The sequence below is a fragment of the Nycticebus coucang genome, chromosome 3 (genome assembly GCF_027406575.1).
Source record: "Nycticebus coucang isolate mNycCou1 chromosome 3, mNycCou1.pri, whole genome shotgun sequence".
NCBI classification, from domain to species: Eukaryota; Metazoa; Chordata; class Mammalia; order Primates; family Lorisidae; genus Nycticebus; species Nycticebus coucang.
This window is the reverse complement of record NC_069782.1, coordinates 33,151,751-33,160,982: the sequence shown is the minus strand read 5'-3', so window position 1 is coordinate 33,160,982 and position 9,232 is coordinate 33,151,751. Positions and strand designations below refer to the sequence as shown.

General features: G+C 39.9%; 1 non-coding gene across 1 annotated transcript; it reads right to left on the bottom strand.

Moving 5' to 3' along the window:
• Positions 1–2,009: 2,009 nt before the first annotated feature.
• On the bottom strand, positions 2,010–2,116 carry LOC128582687 (U6 spliceosomal RNA). Its single transcript, XR_008379134.1, has one exon. It is a non-coding gene; the product is annotated as a U6 spliceosomal RNA (small nuclear RNA).
• Positions 2,117–9,232: the final 7,116 nt, after the last annotated feature.

The window sequence follows — 9,232 nt, the reverse complement described above, 5'->3', positions numbered from 1 at the left end:
TGAATATGTTTACATGGCAAGGGATAATTAGAGTGGCAGATAGAATTAATCAGCTGACCTTAAGGAGGACACTCCGGACTGTCCAGGGGAGCTGCATGTAACCACAGGGCTCTTTAAAGTGATAGGAAGAGACAGAAGATGAGGTCAGACTCAGAAAGATTTCAAGATACAGCTGGCTTTAAGGATGAAGGAAAGGACCAAGAGCCACAAAATGCAGAAGGACTATCGAGTGCAAAGCAAGGAAATGGATTCTTGCTTAAAACCTGGAGAAGAACATTCATCCCTGCAGACGATTCTAATCCAGTGAGGACCATTTCAGACCACTGCCCTACAAAACTGGACGATTAATTGTTGTTTGAAGTCACTACAGTTTGGTAATTTTTTATATCAATAATAGGAAACTAATATATCATCTTGATCATATACTAAATTGAGGAATTAATTTTAATTTATTTCTGGATTTTCTGCTCTGTCACATCAGTCACTCTGTTTCTCCATATGTTGCTATGACCCTGTTTTCCTTATGGAGACTTCACAGTGGCTTTGAACACCTGCTAGGAATACAGGTGTATTCTCTTCCCTGTGGCTTCCTGATTGTCCTCACATATTTTTCCACAGGAAGCTTATAACAATTTGTCTGTTTGTGGGGGAGGGGGAGAACTTAATGGCATTCTTAGTAGCAATAGTCATTTGGGGGAAATCCCACGCTCTCTTGAAGATAGAGTCTCGGTGACACTAAAAGTAACTGATAGAGTGAGACAGGAGTAGCTGATATAATCTGTCAGAAGCCATTAAAATGAGAAAAAAAAAATTACCTGGAAGTCAGATGTAAACAAAAAAAAAAAACGTTTTTATCAAGATTTTTTAAATTCTGATGTAAAAGAATTCAAACTAGTTTATGAAAAAAAAAAAAAAAATTGGCCCACACAATTGAAAATTCCAAATGAGGTTAGCTGCAGGTACTCAGAAGACATCAGAAACAGGTTCCGGACTCTGGTTCCTTTGCTCCCCGCTGCTGTCCTTCCGCTCCAGCATGCCCTCTGTACACACTGGCTTCCTGTAACTACAGACATACACTTGACCAGCTTAGCAAGTGCTAGGGCTAAAGAATATCTCTTCCTCAGAAATTGTAGCAGAAGTTGAAAGACTGAATTTCATTACTCTGGCTCACTTGGCGCACTCCCCCCTCAGCCAATCAGTGGCCAAAAGAATGAAATACTCAGATTGAGCCGTTCTGGGTCACCAACCCTCTCAAGATGGGGTGGAGTCAGCCCCTCCTAATTCCAGACGCAAGAGAAAGGGGGAGGAATTCCCCAAAAGGAAAAGCCAGGACTCTGTGGGTGGGTGGTGAACGGTTATAGGACAGGCAGAAGAAACATATCACCACTTCAGTGGATTTGTGCTAAATAAATAGAGGTATCAAGTGTCTCTGGGTGGTGTTGGGGAAAGGAATAATAAAACTTGCTTAGAAACTGATCAGCTGTCAAACTTTAAGGAACACACAGAAATCCCCGGTCTGAATTCTGACAGAGTTGTAGCCAGACTTACCAGACACAGGCTACAAGTGTATCCACCATCTGCAGAAGAACTGGTGCCTTCCCAGCTGCCAGTCCTCAGCCAGCAAGGCCCATCTACTATATTCACTGGAGAGAGTTTCAGCCTCCTGCAGTTAAAATGAAAAACAAGGAAGATTTAAATGTAAAATTTATGGGGGAGAAAAAAATAACTGTCTGACAAGGAAGTATAGAAAGACTTCAGGTAGTTTTATTTAAGAAGAATCCTAAAGGTTAATAATCTTTCCAAGTAAAGAAAGAGAGAAGGACTTTTCAGGGGGAAAAAAAAAAAAAAAAGGCCGGATGAAAGAGCATGTACATTTAGGGAGTGCTGGAATCCCAGGCAAGAGCTCCAGAGCGTGTGTGGGAAGATGTCAGGACTCTAAGCTTGAGAAGTAGCAAAAAATCTTTCTTTTCTTTTCTTTTTTTTTTTTTTAAGACCAAAAGTTTAATTTTAAAAATATGGAACGCTTCACGAATTTGCATGTCATCCTTGGGCAGGGGCCATGCTAATCTTCTCTGTATCATTCCAATTTTAGTATATGTGCTGCTGAAGCAAGCACAGCAAAAAAAGTTCTTTCATACCAGACTAACAAGTTTGCATCTGGTTCTGGAGTATTATAATATGGTTTTTAAAAAGGAAGCGTTAGGATCAGATTGTCTTAGAAAGATAGCTATTAAAAAGAAAGACAGCTATTTTGATCGTGTAAAACTGGATTGGGCAGAAGAGATAAAAGCAGAAGATACAGGAGGAGGTGATTATGGTATTATGGTCGTTCTCAGCAACATAATGAGAACTTTCAGGAGGAAAGTTGTGCAAGAGAAGAGAAAGATTAGGACTTCTAGATCCCAAAGGGTTTTCCAAGGAGCATGAATTTAGCTGGATAGTTGGATACTAAGTTATCACATAAAAAAAGAAAAGGATTCTGTAGCTAAATAAATTGTACCAACTTAGTTTACTGCAGGACTTTTCAGAATATTTAATATCCTAACATGTAGGATTGAAACAGTAACTTTCCTGATTCATTTTATTGTAGATGTCATGGTTTTCTTTTATGACCACTCTTTTGAAACTGTTATACTAGAGAGTAAAAAAAAAAATGATGATAAGACATAAGATATATATGATAAAGAAAAAACATTAAAAATGAGATAAGACAAATGGAATATATATTTTCTTATATATTAAGTACAAGTATAAAATGTACATAAAAATATAAGTATATAAAATAAGTGTGACTCTTCCCATAAAGATACTTGATGGGATAATTTGTAGCAGATGTGTCAAAGAGAACCTGCAAGTCAGATGGCAGTGACTGGAAGTCATAGCTCTTGTAGGAATATTAGGTTACACAATATTTTGCCAGACATCTTTCTGTCTTTCAGGCATCAATGTCCTGGTTCCTTATCAAAAGCCGTTATTTTGAGTAGCATAGGCACAGAGATTTTTAAGGCAAACCCTGTGATATGTGAGCGCCACCTGCCCCACCATCACAGACAATTAAGCCTCCTTATTTTGCACCTTCATGTCCCCAGGGGCAGCAAACATCCAAGATGTTCCTCCCGATGACAGTCCTTTCAGCAGCTGCCAGTGAGGAAACGAAGCCTCCTGTGAACAGTCACAGGAGTGAGCTTGGTGGCAGAACCTCAAGTCTCAACCAGCAGCCAGAGTCCACATTTTGATGACAACTTCATGAGGGCCCCTGTGCCAGACCACCCTGTGAAGCTGCTTCTGAATTCCTGACTTTCCAAAATTGTGAGACAATAAATTCTTTTTTTTAATATTCTTTTTTTAGTATCCCACTAAGTTTTGGAATAAGTTGTAATGCAGTAATAGATAGCTAAGACACTATAATAAAATATTTTACCATGAAGGAGACAGGCATATAATCTTACTGAAGCCCACTAGGGTCTGTACCCTGCAGAAATGCCTTAGGCCCTTAAAGTGCCCTTGTCTAGGACTCTAACCACTGTTTGCAACATGAGCAGATACTTCACTGCACCTCTCTTCCTTGGAATCTCAGTAGTATTTAATAGAAATAGCCTCCTCCTCCGGTCTTCTTGATATTATACTTTTCTAGTATTCCTTCTAACTCACTTTTGATCTTTCTCCATCTCTTTCTGAGTAAAGACGGTGTCATGAAAATTTTAGGAGACAAGTCTGGAGAGAGAGAGAAACATCAAATCATGAAGGATGTTTTATGTCAGATTAAAGAGTTTGGACTGATTTCTTCAGCTTTTCTTTAAATGCAAAGGTTATTCTTACTTCTGTCCTAAGCCCTTGTCTTTTCTTATTCCCCCCTTTTCTCCCTGGGTTTATCTCTGCCAAGCCTGCTAGAATGCTCACTAACAAGAGGGCGGAAATGGCTAGCCTGTTCTCAGCTCAATCCCCAGTGCCTAGAGAGTTCTCAGCACATAGTAGGTACTCCAACATTGATTGAGTGAATGAATGGATTCAATTACTCTCTGTAGGCAGATTACTTCTCAATCTAACCTCCACCTTAAACCACTCACTGAGCTCCAGATCAATATATTCCCCCATCCACACTATACCTCCATTAGCTCTGTCAGACAAGTTTCATTAACTTTCTCCAGCTCATTATTCGAAGCCATGCATGCTCTCCCTCAGCTCACTTCTGTAGATTCAGTCGTGATAAGAGCTGGCTTACAGGGCCTTGTGTGTATGTTCTTCACTGACAACCTGCCTGCTTCCACACAAATCCACCTCAAATTTAATGCACTGAGTAAAAAAACAGAGAGCTTATTATACAAATGAAACATTAAAGATAAATCTGTTGGGGGACCAGGCAAGATGGCCGACTACAAGCAGCTTCTGAAAGAGGCTCCTCTCCAAAAGGGAAGATAATGTCCAAAAACAGTCCAATTAAGCTGAAGACTGGGAGCCCAGCTGAGAGAGAAATGAGAACCATAGGTCACCTCTGCTGAGGCATGCTGCGACTTCAAGAAACCAAGCTTCAGGTACAAAATTCATCTGAAAGGAAAAGGGTCCATCCCCTCCCCCAAGAAAGCTGTGGCCTTTTTGTTCTTCTGTCTCCTTTCTTTTTTCTCTTCGTTTGCTCCTGCAGGTTTTCTACAAACAGTGAACTGTGGACTTCTTGTCTCACCCCATGGGTGAGTGCTGTGGGAAATGGGGACTACTTCCTCAGAGGGACCTGCTGTGACTCTGAACACTCTCTCACTAGGCAGAAAAACTGAACTAAAGTCTTCCCTGCCATTCTGAACCTCCAGTACACCCTTCCCCCCCACCCAATGAAACAGAACCCTAACCCCTGCTGAGACTGAAGGAGGAGGTTCTTGAGCAGTGCTCCCCCTCCCTGTCTGCCAGACAAAGCACTCCCCTAGCAAAAGACTCCAGGGGCCATGCCGAGTCCCCCCTGCCCCCCCCCGCATTCCCCTCGCGAGGGACTCTGCTGGCACCCGCCCTGGCCAGGAGACTCCGCTGGTGCCTGCGAGAGCCAGCGACCCGCCCCCACCTGGCCAGGGGACTGAGCTGGCGCCCATGTGAGCCAGCGACTCACACCCATGCCTGGTGTCTACCAGGCCCCTGCCCCACCCGGCCAGGGACTCCAGGAGACACGCAACTTGCAACCTTCCTCCCCTACCCTCCCTGTCTCCTCACTGGCTCTCCTGTCTGGCCAGGGACTCTGGTAGCCGCACGACCTGCGCCCTCCCTCCGGAGCCCTCCCTGCCTATGTGCGGAGCCCTCCTCTGACCCGAGACTGCTGGAATCTTGGGCTTTCTGTGCCAAAGTCATCAGGCACCTGACACTCCCAGAACCATGTGCACCATCCCCCGCCCTGTTGCTGGATCCAGGTGTGCCACACTATGGAGGTGTTTCCACAGCTACAACTCCCTGGCTGGGGCAGTCCCAGAGAAGCCACACAGGGTCACTCCCTACAAAGATCTAGCAATAATAGAGTAATCCTGCCAGGGTCAAATCTCAGAGAGACACCACCCCAACTCTGAGGATGGCCAGAGGCAATGGTGAAAAACAATCATGAGGCAGAATCAACAGAAAAACTCTGGAAATATGAATACTTAGAGTAGATCAACTCCCCTAAGGAACAACAAGGCAGACACAGTACAAGATCCCATGCATAAACAAATAGCTGAGATGAATCTGGATAACAAATAAGATCGAATTAGAATTCCAATAAGCAACCCAAAAGACGTCTCAAGAAGTCAACAAATTCAAAGACCAAATGACCAAAGATTTTGACACATTGAGAAAAGAAGTTGCAGCCCTCAAAGATCTGAGAAATATAGTAGAATCCCTCAGTAACAGAATGGAGCAAGTAGAAGAAAGGATTTCTGACATTGAAGACAAAGCTTTTGAACACTCCCAAACTTTCAAAGAGGAAGAGAAATGGAGGGCAAAAACAGATCATTCTCTCAGAGAGCTTTGGGATAATTTGAAGAAAAGCAATATTCGCCTTATAAGGATTCCCGAAAACGACAAAGTAGCTTCACAAGGCACAGAGTCTCTTCTTCATGAGATTATGAAAGAGAACTTTCCAGACATGCCAAGAGATTCTGAAATTCAGATAGCAGACAGTTTTAGAACTCCAGCATGACTCAACCTGAATAAGACATCTCCCAGACACATCATAATCAGTTTCACTAAAGGTAATATGAAGGAGAAAATTCTGAAAGCAGCCAGACGTAAGAAAACCATAACCTACAAGGGGAAGAGTATTAGAATAACTCAGATCTTTCTGCTGAAACCTTTCAAACTAGAAGAGGATGGTAATTGACTTGACCTCCTAAAACAAAATGGCTTTCAACCCAGAATCCTGTATCCAGCTAAACTGAGTTTCATTTATGATGGAGAAATTAAACACTTTAATGACAATCACATGTTGAAAAAATTTGCCATAACTAAACCAGCTCTCCAGGATATTCTCAGACCTATCCTCCATAAAGACCAGCATAATCCTCCACCACAAAAGTAAACTCACCCAGAAACTTTTGATCAAATTCCAATTTCCACAGTCACAAAAGGATTAAAAATGTCCACCGGACTTTCAAAAGGTTTATCAATATTCTCGATTAATGTGAATGGTTTAAATTGTCCTCTAAAGAGGCACAGGTTGGCTGACTGGATACAAAAACTCAAGCCAGATATCTGCTGCATACAATAATCTCATCTTATCTTAAAAGATAAATATAGACTCAAGGTGAAGAGATGGTCATCTATATTCCAGGCAAATGGAAAGCAGAAAAAAGCAGGCATTGCAATCCTGTTTGCAAATACAATAGGCTTTAAACCAACCAAAATAAGAAGGATAAGGATGAGCACTTCATATTTGTTAAAGGTAATACTCAATATGATGAGATTTCAATTATTAATATTTATGCACCCAACCAGAATGTGCTTCAATTTTTAAGAGAAACTCTAACAGACATGAGGAACTTGACTTCTTCCAGTTCCATAGTAGTCGGAGATTTTAACACCCCTTTAGCAGTGTTGGATAGATCCTTCAAAAAGAAGCTAATCAAAGATATTTTAGATTTAAACTTAACCATTCAACATCTGTCTATAGAACATTTCATCCCAACAAACCTGAATACAAATTCTCATCAGCCCATGGAACATACTCCAAAATTGATCACATCCTAGGTCACAAGTCTAACCTCAGCAAATAAAAAAAAATAGAAATTATCCCTTGCACCTTCTCAGACCACCATGGAATAAAAGTTGAACTCAAAAAACAACAAGAAACTGGATACTCATACAAAAACTTGGAAGCTAAATAACCTTATGCTGAAGGATAGATGGGGCATAGATGAGATTAAGAAGGAAATTACCAAATTTCTGTAACAAAACAACAATGAAGACATGCATTGTCATAACCTCTACTGATATTCTACTACTCTACTGCAAAGGCAGTCCGAAGAGGGAAATTTATAGCACTGCAAGCCTTCCTCAAGAAAATGGAAAGAGAGGAAGTTAACAACTTAATGAGACATCTCAAACAACTGGAGAAGGAAGAATATTCCAACACCAAATCCAGCAGAAGAAAAGAAATAACCAAAATTAGACCAGAATTAAATGAAATTGAAAACAAAAGAATTATACAACACATCAATAAATCAAAAAGATGGTTTTTCAAAAAGGTCAATAAAATAGACTAACCTAACCAGAAAAAAAAGGAGTAAAATCTCTAATTTCATCAATCAGAAATGGTAAAGACAAAATAACAACAGACCCCTCAGATATTCAAAAAATTCTTAACGAATATTACAAGAAACTTTACTCTCAGAAATAAAAAAATCTGAAGGAAATTGATCAATACTTGAAAGCGTGCCACCTACCAAGACTTAGCAGAACGAAGCAGAAATGTTGAACAGGCCTATATCAAGTTCTGAAATAGCATCAACTATACAAAATCTCCCTAAAAAGAAAAGCCCGGGACCAGATGGCTTCACCTCAGAATTCTACCAAATCTTTAAAGAAGAACTAGTACCTATATTACTAAACCTCTTCCAAAATATAGAAAATGAAGGAATACTACCCAACACATTCTGTAAAGCAAACATCACCTTGATTCCTAAACCAGGGAAAGACCCAACAAAAAAAGAAAATTATAGACCAATATCACTAATGAATATAGATGCTAAAATACTCAATAAGATCCTAACAAACAGAATCCAACAACACATCAAAAAAATTATACACCACGACCAAGTCGGATTTATCCCAGGGTCTCAAGGCTGGTTCAATATACATAAATCTATAAATGTAATTCAGCACATAAACAAACTAAAAAATAAAGATTATATGATTTTCTCAATTGGTCCAGAAAAAGCTTTTGATAATATCCAGCATCCCTTCATGATCAGAACACTTAAGAAAATTGGTATACAAGGGACATTTCTTAAACTAATAGAGGCCATCTACAGGAAACCCACATCCAATATCGTACTGAATGGAGTTAAATTGAAATCATTTCCACTTAGATCAGGAACCAGGCAAGGCTGCCCATTGTCTCCATTGCTCTTTAACATTGTAATGGAAGTTTTAGCCATTGCAATTAGGGAAGAAAAGGCAATCAAGGGTATCCACATAGGGTCAGAAGAGATCAAACTTTCACTCTTTGCTGATGATATGATTGTATATCTGGAAAACACCTGGGATTCTACTACAGAACTTTTAGAAGTGATCAAGGAATACAGCAATGTCTCGGGCTACAAAATCAACATTCATAAATCTGTAGCCTTTATATATATCAACAATAATCAAGCTGAAAAAACAGTCAAGGACTCTATTCCTTTCACAGTAGTGCCAAAGAAGATGAAATATTTGGGAGTTTACCTAACAAAGGATGTGAAAGATTGCTATAAAGAGAACTATGAAACTTGAAGAAAAGAAATAGCTGAAAATGTTAACAAATGTGAAAACATACCATGCTCATGGCTGGGAAGAATCAACATTGTTAAAATGTCTATACTACCCAAAGCAATGTATAATTTTAATGCAATTCCTATTAAAGCTCCACTGTCATATTTTAAAGATCTCAGAAATATAATACTTTATTTTATATGGAATCAGAAAAAACCTTGAATAGCCAAGACATTACTCAGAAATAAAAACAAAGAAAGAGGAATCATGCTACCAGACCTGAAACTGTACTATAAATCGATAGTGATCAAAACAG